This window comes from Chiloscyllium plagiosum, chromosome 13, assembly GCF_004010195.1.
Source record: "Chiloscyllium plagiosum isolate BGI_BamShark_2017 chromosome 13, ASM401019v2, whole genome shotgun sequence".
Taxonomy (NCBI): Eukaryota; Metazoa; Chordata; class Chondrichthyes; order Orectolobiformes; family Hemiscylliidae; genus Chiloscyllium; species Chiloscyllium plagiosum.
Window position 1 is genome coordinate 50,617,471 of NC_057722.1, and position 18,445 is coordinate 50,635,915.

The following is an 18,445-nucleotide window of genomic DNA, read 5'->3' on the forward strand; positions in this document are numbered from 1 at the left end:
AATACAAATTCACCTCATAGACTTATGAGTGTGTGTGTGTCTGTGCATGCATGAGAGAAAGAGAGTGAGAGAGTGAGTGTGTGTGTATGGGTGTGAGAGAGTGTATTGTGTTATGGGGTCACCTTGTAGTGTGACATGAATCCAAGGTCCCAGTTGAGGCCATCCTAATGGGTACTGAACTTGGTTGTCAGTCTCTGCCCAGCCTCATTGTGTTGTTGTCTATCCCAAAGTTCGCTTTGGAGGATGGTCACCCGAAGATCCAATGCTGAATGTCCCTGACCGCTGAAGTGTTCCCAACTGGGAGGGAACAACCCTGTCTGGTGATTGATGTGCAGTATAAGTTCATCTGTTGTTGTATGGTCTGCTTGGTCTCTCCAATGTACCATGCCTCAGGGCATTCTTGAATGCAGCGTATGAGAAAGGCAAGGTTGGCCAAGTCACATGAGTACCTACCAATGGGTGATGTCCCCACAGGTAATGGTGGTATCCGTATCGACACTCTGACATGTCTTGCAGTGGTTGACATGACAGGGTTGTACATTGTTGTGGTCAATGTTGCCCTGAAGGCGAGGCAGTTTGCTGCGAACAATCGTCTGATTAAGGCATGGCGATTGTTTAAAGGCGAGAAATGGAGGTGTAGGGAAGGTCTTGGCAAGATGCGCATCCTCATCGATAATGTGTTGTAGGTTGCGAAGAACATGGCGTAGGTTTTCGGCTCCCGGGAAGTACTGGACAATGAAGTGTACCCTATCAGTTGCAACCCGTGTCTGTCTCCTGAGGAGGTCATTAAGACTTCTCGCTGTGGCACGCTGGATCTGGCTGTTGATGAGTTGTGCATCAAACCCTGTTCTTATGAGGGCATCCTTGAGCACCTTCAGTAGTCTGTCACGTTCCTCCTTATCTGAACAGGTCCTGTGTATGCGTAGGTCTTATCCGTAGGGGATGGCTGTTTTAATATGTTTAGGGTGGAAGCTAGAGAAGTGTAGCATTGTGAGATTATCCGTGGGTTTCTGGTAAACTGAAGTACTGAGGTGCTGAGGCAGTCAATAGATATAATATTTTGTAAACTCCTCTTTGCAAATAGAAGCAATCTGACTCAAGATTGGGATACAGCCAGACTCTTAACTCATACCTTTAATGCACTGTCTGAGCTGAGATGTCATCTTTTGTTATAAAATCTTAAGTTATCATGAAAAGGTGACTTAAACGAAGTTCTGAGATTTACATATGAATGAACTGAAACATGCAACCCATTATAAAAGATGAAAGACTTAACAACAATCCAGGTTTGTTCAATATATCATTTCAGTTGCATGATACCGTAATCTTTTGCTATAAATTTTGTGTCTTATGGTCTTATTCGCCACAACAACCTGATGAAGGAGTAGTACTCTGAAAGCTAGTGTTTCCAAATAAATCTGTTGGACTATAACCTGGTGTTGTGTGATTTTTAACTTTGTCCACCCCAATCCAACACCAGCTCCTCCATATCATTGCCACAAAGATAGTGGTGGCTCAGAAGTTCCTTACAGGATATAGAGGAATGACCAACAAATGCATAAAGGCCAGCCTGGCCCACCTTTTGAAAGTAACATTTTGTAAAAATATTTCATTGATATTCCATAGTATCCAATAGCAGTGAATTTACACTCCAATCCTGCCAGGTCTGTTGCAATTGGCAAGTCACAAGCCTTGAACACAGTATCAGCTGCAATAATATAAAGCTGATACTGTAATAATATAAAGATTAGAAAAGATAACACAACAATACCCTCCCATTTCTCCCGATAGAGGGACAATGCCTCTCCCGAAGATGTGCCTTTATCCTTCATCATGGTGCCATGAAGTAATAGAACATTGGTAAGGCTGTGCAGGTAAATGGACCCTTACTGCAGGTAGAGTTAATTCTTGGGAATAAGTTACCCAAAATAGCACCAGATTCAATCTGCCTCTGCAAACAAATAAGTAATAGTGCATTGCACGTGTGTGGTCCACATTGTTAAGTAATTTCCATGTTCAAATATAAAATGTGACAAATTTATTCACTTTTTCTATTAATCATATTAATCACTATTAATCATATTGACTAACAGTAGATAGATATTTCATGAATAGCTTTTTGAAAATGAAAGGAATCCGTTTGATGCTAAATTTCATGTAACCTTTGTGCAAGATTTCCCTTTTTCATAATTGGCCTCATACCTTGAATCAGGAAAGAACACGAACACACAACTTGTTCATTTAGTTGCTCCTACCCGCATCCCTCATTTCAGTACAATAGATGGCAAGCATGCATATACTGAGGGCTGGCACTGGCCATCTGTCAATCTCAACAATGGGCCTGTGTAACTAATGAGATAGAGTTACACTATGTCTGAATCTGTGGATAAACAACTCTCCATACCAGGAAAAAGGAAGAAAGAAGCTGAGAGGTAAGACATGCATTTGGATAGAAAATATATCTGAAAAATCTTTAGCACTATCATTTTATTCTATACCATCTCAAAAGACATAATTGTGTATTCATAGAATTACAGCACAGAAACTTTGTCTATTGGGTTGTGCCAGTATTAGTTTTTTAACGAGACATCACTATTATAATCCTATTTCTCTGAGTTTTCCATAAATCATTATATTCTTCCTTTATAAGTTATCACAAATTTATTTTTCAAGAATACCACATATGAGTTTTTAACTCACTCAAAATCCATCCACTTGCACAGAATTAAAATCGGGGTGATAAAATTTATGTTTATAATCACTTCTTGCAAAGCATTCCATTTTATAATAATTCTTTGTGAAGATTGTCTTAATTATCCTATTGGGCAGTTTTGTCACAAGATGAGGGCCACAGAGCAGTATTAACGCTTGCTTCTAAAGATTAGGCAAACTGTGGTAGTTCTTAGAACAAAGAGGACTGAAAGAAGTTTAATTGAGATGTAAAAAAATTCTGATTTGCTTCGATACAGTGAATGGGAAGGGTCTATTTACTATGGCAGAGAGGTCAGTGACTAGGGGGCTTGAAGTTAAAGTAATTAGTAGAAACTTTAGAATAGAGATGATGAAAAATTTTTATCCAGTGTATGATAGGGTTCTAGAACTCACTGCCTGGAAGTGTATTTGTGGTGGAAACCTTTGTTTCTTTAAAAGGTCTCTGGATATGCATCACAAGTGCATTAACCTGCAAGGCTATGGACTAAATAGGCCAATAGATACGCAGTGGCAAAGAATTGTTCATTGCTAAGAGTTGATGCCAAAACAGGGTGTTTCACTACATTTCCTCAGGATAAGGGCTACCGCAGTATATATATAGTTCTTGCAAATGCTTAGTCTACCTCAGACTACACTGAAAGGGTAAATTGTGACAAACATTTGAGCAAAGGGTGAAGCTGGTTGTTTCACACTGCTGTTATGCAGTAGCAGCAAGAGCTGTAACCTCTACTAACAGAAATACTGCTGTCAAGCCAAAAAGATGTTCTGCCTATTACACAAACAAATAATGTGGCGTATGAATTTCAGTGCTAGTGTGATGCTAGGTATGTAGGTTTTATGTCCCTATTACTGATTGTAGTAAACAGCACACCTGTCAGCTGTTTGTAATGGCTAGAATACGGACAACAATTCAAACAATCCAAGCTTGCGATACCCGGAAGATTGTCCAATATTAAATATGATCAGACAAAGCTTGCTAAGCTATCATGACTTGTTAAGCAATTCACATGAATAATATTAAAAACCAATTTAAGTTAATCAGTTGGAATCACAGTGTTGTTCATTGCCAGAAGACTGCAAATACTCACATGCAGGGCCTTGTTCTTTGGAAATGGGAAAAAAAAATCCCTGGTGCATTCCCTACGGCAATGCGTTAACCAATCAGAGTTGACATCATGATTGAAATCTAAATAAAAGCTTTTCAACTAACTTTTCACTATGGAATGACTCTACTTGTCAGAGACCATCTGCCAACCAATCAGTGTCCACTTCTCATGCAGGATAAATTGTTCACTTTAAGATTTGGTAGTGCTGCAGTTATGTTCTAGAACATAGAACATTACAGCAGAGTACAGATCCGTCGGCCATCGATGTTGCGCCATCCTGTGAAACCAATCTGAAGCCTGTCTAATCTACACTATTCCATTATCATCCATATGTGTATCCAATGACCATTTCAATGCCCTTAAAGTTGGTAAGTCTACTACTGTTCTACACCCTTACTACTCTCCGAGTAAAGAACTTGCCTCTGAAATCTGTTCTATATCTATCACCACTCAATTTAAAGCTACGTGTACTAATGCTAGCTATTACCATCCAAGGAAAAAGGCTCTTACTGTCCACCCTATCTAATCTTCTGATCATCTTGTATGTCTCTATTAACCTCTCAACCTTCTTCTCTCTAACAAAAACAGCCTCAAGTCACTTAGCGTTTCCTCATTAGACCTTCCCTCCATACCAGGCAACATCCTGGTAAACCTCCTCTGCACCCTTTCCCATGCTTCCACATCCTTCCTATAATGCAACAACCAGAACTGTACAGAATACGCCAAGTGCAGCCATACCAGAGTTTTGTACAGCGGCAACATGACCTTATGGCTCCAAAACGCAATCCCTCTACCAATAAAAACTAACACGCCGTATGCCTTCATAACAACGCTATCAACCTGGGTGGCAACTTTCAGGGATCTATTCATATGGACACAGAGGTCTCTCTGTTGATCCACACTACCAGGGATCTTCCCATTAGCCCAGTACTAAGTATTCCTGTTATTCCTTTCAAAGTGAATCACCTCACACTTTTCTGTATTAAACTCCATATATCACCTCTCAGCCCAGCTCTGCAGCTTATCTATGTCCCTCTGTAACCAGCAACATCCTTCCGCACTGTCCACAACTCTATTGACCTTGGTGTCATCCACAAATTTACTAACCCATCCTTCTCTGCCCTCATCCATTTATAAAAATGATAAACAGCTGTGGCCCCAAAACAGATCCTTGCGGTACTAACAACTGAACTCCAGAGTGAATATTTCCCATCAACCACCATCCTCTGTCTTCTTCCAACTAGCCAATTTTTGACCCAAACTGCTAAATCACCCTCAATCCCATGCATCTGTATTTTCTGCAATAGCCTACCATGGGGAACCTTATGAAACGCTTTACTGAAATCCATATACACCACATCAACCGCTTTACTCTCATCCACCTGTATGGTCACCTTCTCAAAGAACTCATTGAAGTTTCTGGGCCATAACCTACCCTTCACAAAACCTTTCTAGATGATTATAAATCCTATCCCTCATTATCCTTTCCAACATTTTACCCACAACCGAAGTAAAGCTCACTGGTCTATAATTTCCAGGGCTGTCTCTACTCCCCTTCTTGAACAAGAGCATAACATTTGCTATCCTCCAGTCTTCTGGCACTACTCCTGTAGATAATGACAACATAAAGATCAAAGCCAAAGGCTCTGCAACCTCCTCTCTAGCTTCCCAGAGAATCCAAGGTTAAATTTCATCTGGTCAGGGGACTTATTTATTTCATGCTTTCCAGAATTGCTAACACCTCTCCATATGAACCTCAATCCCATCTAGTCTAATAGCCTGTACCTCAGTATTCTCCTCAACAAGATTGTCTTTTTCCTGAGTGAATACTAACCAAAAATATTCATTTAGCGCCTCTCTTATCTCCTTGGACTCCACACACCACTTCCCACTACTGTCCTTGTCTGGCCCTAATCTTACTCCAGTCATTATTTTATTCCTGGCATACATGTAGAAAGCTTTACAATTTTCCTTGATTCTATCTGCCAAAAACTTCTCATGTCCCCTCCTGGCTCTTTTTAGTCCTGATCAGTTCAAGACAAAAAGCTTCAATAGCCTGTCTCTTCTTTCAGTAATATTTGCAGGAAATATGAAAGTAGATAGTGCAAGTTGCAATAGATACTTAAAAAGGAAAAGAGTAAGTGAAGTGAACACTGGTCATGTTTAATTTAGATAAATGCGAGATACTGCATTTTGGGAAAGCAAATCTTAGCAGGACTTATACACTTAATGGCAAGGTCCTAAGGAGTGTTGCTGAACAAAGAGACCTAGGAGTGCAGGTTCATAGCTCCCTGAAAGTGGAGTTGCAGGTAGATAGGATAGCGAAGAAGGCGTTTTCCTTTACTGGTCAGAGTATTGAGTACAGGAGTTGGGAGATCATGTTGCAACTGTACAGGACATTGGTTAGGCCTTTTGGAATATTGTGTGCAATTCTGGTCTCCTTCCTATCGGAAGGATTTGTGACAATTGAAAGGGTTTAGAAAAGATTTATAAGGATGTTGCCAAGGTTACATGATTTGAGTGCTATAGGGAGAGGTTGAATAGCTGGGGCTGTTTTCCCTGGAGTGTTAGAGGCTGAGGGGTGACTTTAGAGAGTTTTATAAAATCATGAAGGACATGGATAGGATAAATAGACAAAGTCTCTTCCCTGGGGTGGAGGAGTCCAGAACTGGAGGGAATAGGTTTAGGATGAGAGGGGAAAGATATAAAAGAGATCTTAGGGGCAACTTCTTCATGCAGAGGGTGGTACATGTGTGGAATGAGCTGCCAGAGGAAGTGGTGGAGGCTAGTACAATTGCAACATTTAAAAGGCATCTGGATGGACATATGAATAGGAAGGGTTTGGAGGGATATGGGCCGGGTGCTGGCAAGTAGGACTAGATTGGGTTGGGCTATCCAATTGGCATGGATGAGTTAGACTGAAGGGTCTGTTTCCGTGCTGTACATCTCTATGACTCTATCTAGAAACTGAGCCTAGGAAAATAAGCAAATAATGGTTGAACTGAACATATATTTTGTGTCTGTCTTCACTGTAGAGGACACAAATGACATCCCAGAAATAATTGTGAATCCTTGGTGAGAGAGAGGAAGGAGCTTAAAACAATTATGTTCATTGGGGAAATGGTACTGAGAAAATGATCAGAACTAAAAAGTAGCAAGACCCAAGGTCCCGATGGACTTCATCCTAGGTTCACAACACCAGTGGCTGCGGTGACAGTAAATGTATTGGTTTTAACTTCTGAAGTTCCATAGATTCTGGAAATGTCCAATCAGATTGGAAAATGGCAAAATTAACTACTCTATTCAAATACGGAGGGATCAACAAGCAGAAAATCTCAGGCCAATTAATTTAACATCAGCCTTTTGGAAAATGCTAGAATCTTTCGCTAAGCTGTTAGAAAATCTCATTGCAATCAAGCAAAATTATCATGGTTTTGAGAGAGGGAAATTGTGTTTGAATGATCTATTAGAATGCAACTCAGATAAGGGAAAAGTTGTGAAAGTGGTGCACTTAGATTTCCAGAAGGCATTTGAGAAGGTTACTACACAAATAAGGTGCTCATGGTGTAGTGGGGTAACACATTAGCATGGATAGAGGACTGGTTAGCTAATAGGAATTAGACAATAAGCATAAAATGGGTCATTTTGATTACTATGTAATATGTACTGAGTGGAGTGCTGCAGCAATCAGTGCTGAGTCCTGAACTACTTATAATCTAAATAAAATTGATTTTTTTTGCAAGGACTGAATATATTGTTGCTAAATGTGCTGATGTCGTAGATGGATATGACAATAATCTGAGAGGGGGACATTAGGAGTCCACAAAGAATTGTAGGACTGCAATGTGAATGGACAAAAAAAATGGCAGGTAAAGTCTAATGTAGGAAAATGTGAACATAACATCTTTGGCAGGAAAAATAGCAAAGCAACGTACTATTCAGATGGAAAGGGACTGCAGAATTCTGAAATACATAGGGATGGGGGATGTCTTGATAAATGATTCACAAAAAGTTCTTATGTATTGTAGCAAGGATTAGGAAAGCTAATGGAAGGTTTATTGTAAGTGCAATGGAAAATAAAAATGGAGATATTTTGCAATTGGTGTACAGGGCATTACTGAGGCAACATTTAGAAAGATGTATACAATTTTGCTTTCCTTACTTAAGGATTGCCTTAATTGCATAAGGAATAGTTCAGAGAAACTTCACTCAACTGATTCCTGGATCAAAGGGTTATCCTCTCAGGAAATGTTCAGAAGGATGCTTCCCTATCCATTTGACTTCACAAGAAGGAGAAGTCATCTTGTATGTTTCAAAAAGGGAAGGGGACTTGAGAGGTGTATAATAAAATGATGCGTCCCCGTGTGGGAGGGATTAGAATAAGGAGATACAGTTTCAAAAGGAAGGATCTCCCATTTAAGACAGAGATGAAGAAGAAATTTCTCTGAGATGGTCACGAGTCTTTTCACAGAAAACAATGGAAGCAGAGCCATTAAATACTTTTAAGAGAGGTAGATTGATTGTTGATTAACAAGAGAGTCAACTGGGACATCAGAGGTAGGCAGGAAAGTGCAATTGTGACCGCAACTGAATATATCAAATGCCAGAGCAGGCTTGAGGGGCCAAATGGCCTCCTCACTCTCCTAATTCCTATTTATTATTCTACCATTGATGATACAGCTTCCTAGCCTGGGCCTTCGATAAGGGAATCTGGAATTCTGTCCGATTTCTCCTAGCTTTCAACCTCCTTTGCTCGTTTAAGATTAGTCTTAAAAAGTTTCTTTTACCAAGGTTTTTATTATCTATTCTATTATCTCTTTGGGCAGCTTATTGTCAAATTTTATTTGCTAATGTTCTGTGAACTGCCGTGGGATGTTCTATTTTGTTAATGGTGCCATGTAAACATGTCTTGCTGTTTATACATGTTCAAGGTTTGGGTAATGGTTTGTAATTCGGGTGCCGGTTGACGTGGTTGTGGCTTTCCTCGCCAAGCTGGTAAGTTAATTTGCATATGCTTTGTCCCTGGCTAAGTGACATCTTCAGTGCTTTGGAGCCTCCTGTGAAGCGCTGCTGTACTGTGTCTTCTGGATTTTATTTTGTTCCATTCCTGCTGCTTCCGGTTGCCGGTTCCGGTAGTTCGTTGTAGTGTCTGAAATATTGGGACTAGGTCTATGTGTTTGTTGATGGAGTCGGTGGATGAGTTCCATGCTTCTAGAAATTCTCTGGCTGTCCTCTGCTTAGCTTGTCCTATGATTGTTGTGTTGTCTCAGTCAAATTTGTGCTCCTTGTCATCTGCGTGTATGGCTACGAGGTACAGCTGGTTGTAGTGCTTAGTGGCCAATTGGTGTTTGTGGATGTAGATTGCTAGTTGTCTGGCTGCTTGTCCTATATAGTGTTTCATGCAGACACCTACAAACAGAATACATTGTATCATCCTCCACCATTTCCGTCACCAACAAATGGAATACATCGCATCATCCTCTGCCATTTCCGCCACCTACAAACAGACCCCACTACCGGAGATATATTTCCCTCCCCGACCCTATCCACTTTCTGTAAAGACCATTGCCACTGCTACTCCCTTGTCAAATCCATGATCCCCAGCAAATCACCCTCCCCTCCCGGCACCTTCCCCTGCCACCGCAGGAGTTGCACACCTGCACCCACACCTCCCCCATCACCTCCTCCAAGGCCCCAGAGGATCCTTCCACACCCTTCAGAGCTTTACCTGCACTTCCACACGTCATTTACTGTATCCATTGTTCCCGATGCGGTCTCCTCTACATTGGGGAGACAGGACACCTACTTGCAGAGCGCTTCTGTGAATATCTCCAGGACACCCACACCAACCAACCTCACTACCCTGTGGCAGAACACTTCACAACTGCCCCTCCCACTCTGCCATGCAGCTACTGGGCCTCCTCCGTCTCCACTCCCTAGCCACTCGACGCCTAGAGACCCTCCAACCCCATGGCATCAATGTGGATTTCACCAGTTTCCTTATTTCCCCTCCCTCCACCTTATCCCAGTTCCAACCTTCCAACTCAGTACCGCCCTCATGACCTGTCCTACCTGTCCATCTTCCTTCCCACCTTACAGTTCCACCCTCCTCTCCGACCTATTAATATTACCTCCACTCTCAGCTACCTTCCCCCCAGCCCCACCTCCTCCCTCCTCCCATTTATTTCTCTACTCCCTAGGCTCACAGCCTCATTCCTGATGAAGGGCTTTTGCCTGAAATGTTGATTCGCCTGCTCCTAAGATGCTGCCTGACCGGCTGTGCTTTTCCAACACCACGCCCCCGACTCTAATCTCCAGCATCTGCAGTCCTCACTTTCTCCTATGTCTCTTATTTACCAATTTATCAACAAATAGAAAAACCCTTTAGTATTTACATTGTTAAACACAGTTGCATTTAACCTTCAAATCCAGCAAGCTGATGTCGGTGTTTGTGTTCTAAATGAGCCTAAATTTTTTCCATCTTATTTGAGTGGGATAGCCTTCTATTATCTCACTTTCTCTCAATCGTATCCATGCCATTCGCCTCAACTATTTCCTGTGATAGCAAGTTCCACAGTTTAACTTCTCTGTGGGTAAAGATGTTCTGTAAAATTTTGACTTGATTTATTTGTGACTATCCTATATTTAAATATTTTTGGGGATGGCCTTGCAAGGTTCTGTATATGCTCATGATAACTTTCATGCTGTTCAATTCAGTTCCTCTAATAGAGTCATAGACTCATACAGCATGGACCCTTTGGTCCAGCCAGTCCATACTGACCATGTTCCCAAACTAAACTAGTCCCAACTGACTGAGCTTGGCCCTAATCCCTCCAAACCTTTCCTATTCATGAAATTATCCAAATGCATTTTAAATGTTGCAACTGTACCTGCATCCACCACTTTTCCTGGAAGTTCATATTACACACAAATTACTCTCTATGTAAAAAGGTTGCCCCCTCATGTCCTTTTTAAATTTCTCTCCTCTCACCTTAAGAATATGCCCCCTAGTTTTGAACTCTCTCACCTTAGGGAAAAGATCCTTGTAATTTACCTTATCTATGCATCAATAAGGTTTATGAAGCTCAACACCGTATGCTCCAGTGAAAAAAGTCACAGTGTTTCCAGTCTATTTTATATCTCAAAACCTTCATCCCCAGCAACATCCTGGTAAATCTTTTCCTAATCCCCTCCAGTTTAATAATATCCTCCCAACAACAGGGTAACCAGAACTGCACACAGTACTCCAGAACAGGCCTCACCTATGGTCCCGTACAACCTTAACATGATGTACTGGAAGGTCTGAACAATGAGGCAAGCATGCTAAATGCCTTCTTAACTATCCTGTTTAACAGTGATGAAAATTTCAAAGAATTATGTAACTGAACCCCTAGATCTCTCTGTTTTACACTACTGTCCAGGGCCTACCATAAATTGTATAAGGCCTGTCCTTGTTTGTTTTACCAAAATACAATACCTCATATTTATCCAAATTAAACTCCATCTGCCACTCTTCAGCCCATTGGCCCAATTGATCAAGATCTCTTTGTAACCTTTTTCACTGTCCACTATACTGCCAATTTTGGTGTCATCTGCAAATTTTAATAATGTCTCCAATATTCTCATCCAAATTATTTACATAAATAACAAACAAAAGTGAACCTAGTACAGATCCCTGTGGAACACTGCTGGTCACAGGCCTCCAGTCTGAAAAACAACCCTCCACCACCACCCTCTGTCTCCTAATATAGTCAATTTTGCATCCAATTGGCAAGCTCAGGCTGAATCCCATGTGATCTAACTTTACTAATCAGTGTACCATGTGGGACCTTGTCAAAGGCTTTACCAAAGTCGAAGTAAACAATGTCTACTGCTCTTACCTCATCAATTGTTTCGGTTACTTCCTCAAAAAACTCAATCAAGTTTGTGAGACACGATTTTTCTTGCATAAAACTATGCTGACTACCTCTAATCAATCCTTGACTCTCTAAATGCCGTAAACCCTACTTTCAGAATCACCTCCAACAACTTGCCCACCACCAATGTCAGACTTACAGGTTTATCATCTCCAGGCATTGCCTTATAGCCTTTCTTAAACAATGTTTCGTTCGTTTTTGTTATGGGCTTATTAGAATGTTTTGCTATTTTTGGAATTTGTGAACATGATCATTTTGAAAAGACATACTAAATCTCCCCTAACTTCTCTTGTACCTGAAAAAAAGTGAGGAGTTTTGAAAACAGAAAGAAAATCGCCTTCAAGGTAACTATTACATTGCTAGAGAAATGCTAACTGAGATGTACCCAAGAATTATACTGCACTAATTGTCTTGATAATCAGATTTTCTTAAAAACAAAAACGCATATCATTAAGCATAGCTTTTGATATTTGCTCTAGTTTATCATACAAACCACCCCTTCTATGCCAACTGGTGCCTCAGTCCTCCTGGCATCTCACAATAAGCTTGACTGCCGCTAGCCCTGGGAGACATGACACAGAGAGTGTCCTCATCTTGCATTAATTGCTCAAATTGAAACTATGCCACATCTCTTGAAGCTAGATGTTGCTCAGTATCCCTTTGATATGATAATGACATGCTTCTTAGCAGATGAATATGCAAATTAAAAGCAGTAATTTGGTGGCATGCACCTGCCGACACGTAACGCTATGTTCATGTGCTCTGCAGCAACCCTAATCGCACAAAAGCATCTCGGTGGTGAAATTAAATTCTAATGTTGCATATTTTAAGCAGATGCTTTACCTCTTGTTACTAAAATGCCTATTTGGCAAAAATTGCTGCGTGAGAGCACTCATTTCACATGTATGCTAATAATTTGGATAACATTTCATTTATGCAGGCTGGGTTAAAAAATAACTATGGTTTTTAATGGTATGTCCGAATGTTTCTACTTTAGTTTAAAGATTATGAGAACGGCACACAATATGGAAATGCGATCTAAAAGCAACATGTTAATAGGTGGCATGTGGTGAAATGTACAAATGTAGCACAGGTATGAGAGAAATTAAAAATCTAATATCAAGCACATTATATATTTCCATAAACCTCTAATCTTATCATATCATTTATTTTTCGAAAAGTAATCTGAATATTATGAACAGAGTTTTGTAGTGATGTGCAACTTACACACATTTGATTAATGTAATAAGACCATACCTGTTTGCTCAAGTATTTTCTTGAGATAGCATTAGAAACTTAATATGGCGATGAACATTTTAATTACTGTGCGCTAATTGCTGTTTTTATTAGTGCTTTAAAATGGGAATTTTGGAGTTGACTGCAACATACGTTTGGCACAAAGAGTTGAAAAATCTGAAACTCTCAAAAGTATACTGCCACAGAGGAAGTATTTTCTAGTATGCAATGCATACTAGAAAAAAACAAATACACATTCACATTGGAAGCCACTGACGCAGCTCTTCAAGCTGAAACAGACCAATTTGAATGATGTGTCCAATAGATCTGCCTCCTGGCTGGTTACCATAACAGTGAACAGAGACTGGCATCCTTACTGGCCATGAATGCTGATTTGTCCAAAACTTTTAGCATTGGACAGAATAAGATCCCAGCTGCAAATGAATTTTTCAGAGGTGTTATTGCTCACACAATATTCTTTTTTTTAATCTTACACCACTCCTGTACTGCCATTTTGTTACTGTCAACTAAACAGCTGACTTATCATCAAGCTATGCTGCCAGCTTTTCCTTTTAACCAGAATACAGAACAGTGGCAAAGGAGATTGCATCAAATATTCTTCATATATAAACAAGTATATTTAACATGCATCCATAGGGCACTGTCATGTCCTCCTTCCTTTAATTGTGGGAATGCAATTGAACAGTTTAACTTGGCATTGGTCATTCACGCACTATACAAAGAGCAGCAGAGTGTCACACTGAAAACTCCAGTATGGCAAAAATACGATCTGAAGTATAAGGTATACACACATTCTCTTATTCAGAGAGCTTGGTTCAACTTTAACGTCCATATAAATCCTGAATTTAAAAATTGCAATACGATGGTTGAATAAATGAATTTTCATCTTTTAAATCTTTATTTCCAATGCTTATGCAAAATCAATCTTTTTGATTCTCTCAGGCACCTTGCATCTTGCCAGGAGCAGTATATTATTCAGCTCTTTTTCTTAAATTGGCATTTCCATACAAAAGTACAATGTACAATAATTTTCTTACTTTAATGTTAACAATTTTGTTTTGGCAGATAATGAGAATAATGTAAGCCACAATATCAAAATCAACTGACTTTACAATGAACAACTGATCTCTGGTCAAAGCAGGTATTCCCAGTTCCATGTCTAACCTCTTATACTTTGTTGCTAGTATTCAGTCAACAGCAATTATGTGAACAAAAGAATAAACTCTTAGAAAATAGAAATGCTAAACTAACGCACAATTCTTTATAAGTTCAATATTTACAAGAAGAGATTGTATTATCTACAACACGTTTGTAGTTGTTAAAGAATCAGAATTCTATATGTCCCATTTAACAGACAAATTCTATCTCTGCCATAACTCCTCTAGATAATCAATTCCTAACAGTGTATTTCTCTCAAGTGGCATGCGTGAGCAAAACACTTACCATCTAACCACTTAATGAAAACTAAATTAAATGGACTGCTGCTCTGTCAGAATGGTAAAACAGAATGATCTCAGGATGCATTAACATGTTACATCTGAGCAGAAAAAGTGAGAAATCAACTACAAAATAAACAAATACTGTTTGCACTAAACTTCTCTCTGTTACTGGCAGAGGTGTGACTAAGTACAAAATTACAGATGGCATATCAACACAGCTTTCAAAACTTGCAATTTCAATAAAACGTCCTTCATAAAAATTATAACATTTGAGAAAAATATATTGTTATTTTGATTGACTACTTTAGAAAACTTAGCCAGAATCACATCTCATACTGTTTCCAAGTCACTTGTCTAAAGATAAACAATCATAAAAGTTGTGGCACACTGTCAAATCTTTCCTAATAGCTGCTAACTCAGATAATGTATCTTAAGTAGTGTGCACTTATGTTAGACATATTCAGGAAAGTGCAGCATATTTTACCAATAAGAGTCCATGTAACTTATTTGAAATCTGGATCTGAGTCAGGGTCTTGTCATCTGTCAGATGACAACAGAAAGCTTGTTGTGTTTTATTTCCAATTCCATCACTCATTTGTTTTGTGCCAGGAAAGACTATCAGGCTTACCGCCTCTACCTCCATGTACTTGTCAAAGCTTTGACAAGGAGTCACTGGTCTATCAACCTTGGTGACCTGATTCTGTTTATCATACATTTTCCCTCAATGCACATTGCATATTTTTGAGTTTCAGCCCACCCAAAACATCCAAGCTCGCAATGTATCACCCACAATACTTATCTGACTGCTAATTCCCCACCCTCTTTCCATCCAGGTGGGTGACCCTGGGAGCAAGCTATGTGGCCTCAACAAGAAAGCACAAGCTTGCTACCTGTTAGAAATCAAAAATGCAGTCAAACATCAAACCTGGAAGGCCTGAAAGAGATCATTTTCAGATCACATGAAATCAGGATGAATTCCATCAATTAATTTGTTCTGTGTTTAACATTTATTTAGTGCTCAATATCAGTTTATGTACTGGATAGTAATAAATTGTCTCATTAACACATGTATTCTGTTTCTGATTCTGACATAAAATATCATGAACATGGAGGATCAAACCTCCGTATCTAGTTTAAAAGGGAAGTGAAAGAATATACATTAAAACCCATTAAAGCTCATTTGCCTGTTTGACAAGATAACTTTATGCTCCACCCATTTCTAATTTCTAGTATTGGTATTTAGAAGCAATAACAAGAGAAATTAAACTGTCACCATTTTATAGAAATGCTGTGGGAAATGTAACATGCAAAGTCCTGAAGACCATGATTATCCATAATACAAGAGAAGGTGTGATAAAGATTGACAAAATGGATACATAACTGACAGGTTATTTCTTTTAGACATTAAAAGATTGAAGGGTGACCTAATACAGATTTTTAATATTGTGAGTGGGTTTTATAGATTACATGCAGAGATGGTTCCACTTTTGCCTTCTCAGATAGATGTAAAAAATTTCATCTTAAAGAACCACGGAAAAGGTCTCCCAATATCCTGACTAATGTTTACCCTTACCTAATGCAGAAGGCAGAATGCACCTCTCCCCAGTGTTGCATGGCTAATGGTGAGAAAGCTGGGAAAGTACAGTAAGAATGAAAAAAATCAAATTCTCAATGATGAGGAAAATGTTCCCAATTCTCCAATGGTGATTTCAGAATCACACAATTGAATAGAGACTACCTTATTTCCATGTATGTGTATCTCTTTAAAGCCCCAACTCATTTTATTTAAATGACACTTCAGATCCTCTTCGCCTTCACTGAGAAACGAGAGGGCACAAATTCAGAGTGAGTGCCTGGAGACTGTTGATCACCAAATATTAGCTCTCCCCATCAATGTCCCTGCATGTCTCCTCAACTTCTTGTCCATGCAAGTTGACACCAGCAAACTACCAACCTTAGACTCAGTTATTTTGAACACATTCAGCCAGGTGCAATTTTGTCACTTTTTCCATTCATGGATTGCAAAACAACATTTGGCTGTGATATTCCAAATGAATAGTTATTCAGTAATACCACCCATGTGGTTTCAATTTGCATTTAACTAATAGGTCATGCATTTATGCCCATTTCTGCAAAAATAACGTTTACTTTTTGGACATAGACATGGGAAAAGATTACTGCTCAAACCTAGGAAATGTGGAATAAGGTGTTGCAGACTTTAAAAAATGCATTACTGGAACTCTGTGTTGTATTTCCAGGGGTGCTTATTCAAGTGGTGTGGGTGAATAATAGATACCTCGGCTCCATGGATGGGTGTATGTACAGTTTTGTCTAATGATAGACTTATGACTGTTTTTTCAACCAGAATCAGTTGTGTATTCTGCAATACTCAGCATAGTAATAACTTCTTGATTAGATCCTGGGTAAATAGCTTTGTGGTTGGACAATTCAACCTGTGAAGGAAAAACCATCTCTCTCCTCTCTTCTGAGTGAAGATTAAAATAACATTCCATGTAGCTAACTACTCTCTCATTTTGTAAATTTCTTTCGGAGAATGAAAAAAAGCACCTTTAAAAACCCTGAAATTATGAACCTTCAACTGGTGAATTAATTGTTCAATTAACTCAAAGTAGAAGAGATGAAGCTGTAAAAATAGCAGGTGAGATTGCATAACCGACTATGTGATATTTGAAAAGCTTTCAGTACTAATAGTCCAGAGGGATTTGGAGTTAAATTAATTTGAAAGCACATAGTAAAGACAAAGGAGCAGATTGTGTACAGCCCAGTGCAGGCTATGTCATCATGGAGATGACTGTCCTCCAAGGTGGACTTCGGGATATGCAACAACGCACAGTCGCCTAGCAGAGGCTGATAGCCAAGTTCGGTATGCACGAGGATTGCCTCAAGCAGCTCTTGGGTTCATGTCACGCTGACCCTCTCTTATACACATGCTCTCTCTCAGGCACACACACACACCCCACACTCATACCCATGCACACACCCTCTCGCAGGCATGTATTCCATCACACTCATGCCTACACTCTATCAAGCAGGCACACAAACATACACTCTCACACGCACACTCACACTCTCTCTCTCAGACACACACATACATACACATCCTCACTCTCTCCCTCACATACACGCACACATACATGTAAGTCTATGGGGTGAATGTGCATTTGCAGATACATTCTATTTTGTTCCAAAAGCCCACAATTTGTAGGCAGTCCAATCCATGTGACATTTTATAAATTCGTACTTTGGAAATAAAACCAGTCTGACTCAAGATTGGAATACATACAGATGCTAACCTCACACCTTTAATGTATTGTCTGAGCTGAGATGTCACTTTTTTTTAGAAAACCTCATTATCGCGGGAAAGTGGCTTGAAAGAAGTTCTGGGATTTACATGTTAATGAATAGAAACTTGCAACCCATTCTAAAAGATGAAAGACTTAACAGTAATCTAGTTTTGTTCGATATATCGCATCAATTGTATGACACTACGATATTTTGTGAAAAATTCTGTGTCCTATGATTCTGCTTCACTAGCTATGTGATGAAGGAACAGTGCTCTGAAAGCTTGTACTTCCAAATAAACCTGTTAGACTATAATCTGGTTTGTGTGATTTTTAACTTCATCATGGAAATTGGTAGACTTCAAGATTTTTCAGTGGTTTCAATTTAACTCAGTGTTTATTCGCTGGGAAAGGGTTTTTTTCATTTTGGAGCTGAGAGAGTGCTGAAGCAGAAGTGGCTCCAGGCAGGAAGACTGCTGCTTTTAGCAGACTCCAGGCAGTTATAGCTTAGGAGAAGTCCTAAGGAGCAATGGCTTCATGTTATGGAAGAAAGTTAGGCTTGAGAAGATGCCACTGTGACATATTAACAGCTCTGTGCAGTTAGAGAAGGGTGAAGGAAGCCCACAAGCTAAGTAAGATTAGAACTGAAAGAAATTTGGCAGCAGCTCAATGAAGCTGGCTATTTGGTAAAACCTAATGTTGTGTGAATAATT

General features: G+C 39.5%; 1 long non-coding RNA gene across 2 annotated transcripts; it reads left to right on the forward strand.

Moving 5' to 3' along the window:
- The first annotated feature begins 2,391 nt into the window (after positions 1 to 2,391).
- Positions 2,392 to 15,488, forward strand: LOC122556006. 2 transcript variants are annotated; one of them, XR_006313426.1, is made up of 6 exons: positions 2,392 to 2,432; positions 8,750 to 8,813; positions 12,041 to 12,078; positions 12,732 to 12,827; positions 14,057 to 14,132; positions 15,264 to 15,488. It is a non-coding gene; the product is annotated as an uncharacterized LOC122556006 (long non-coding RNA). The 2 variants fall into 2 exon arrangements; XR_006313427.1 differs by lacking the exon at positions 12,732 to 12,827.
- The last annotated feature ends 2,957 nt before the right edge of the window (positions 15,489 to 18,445 follow it).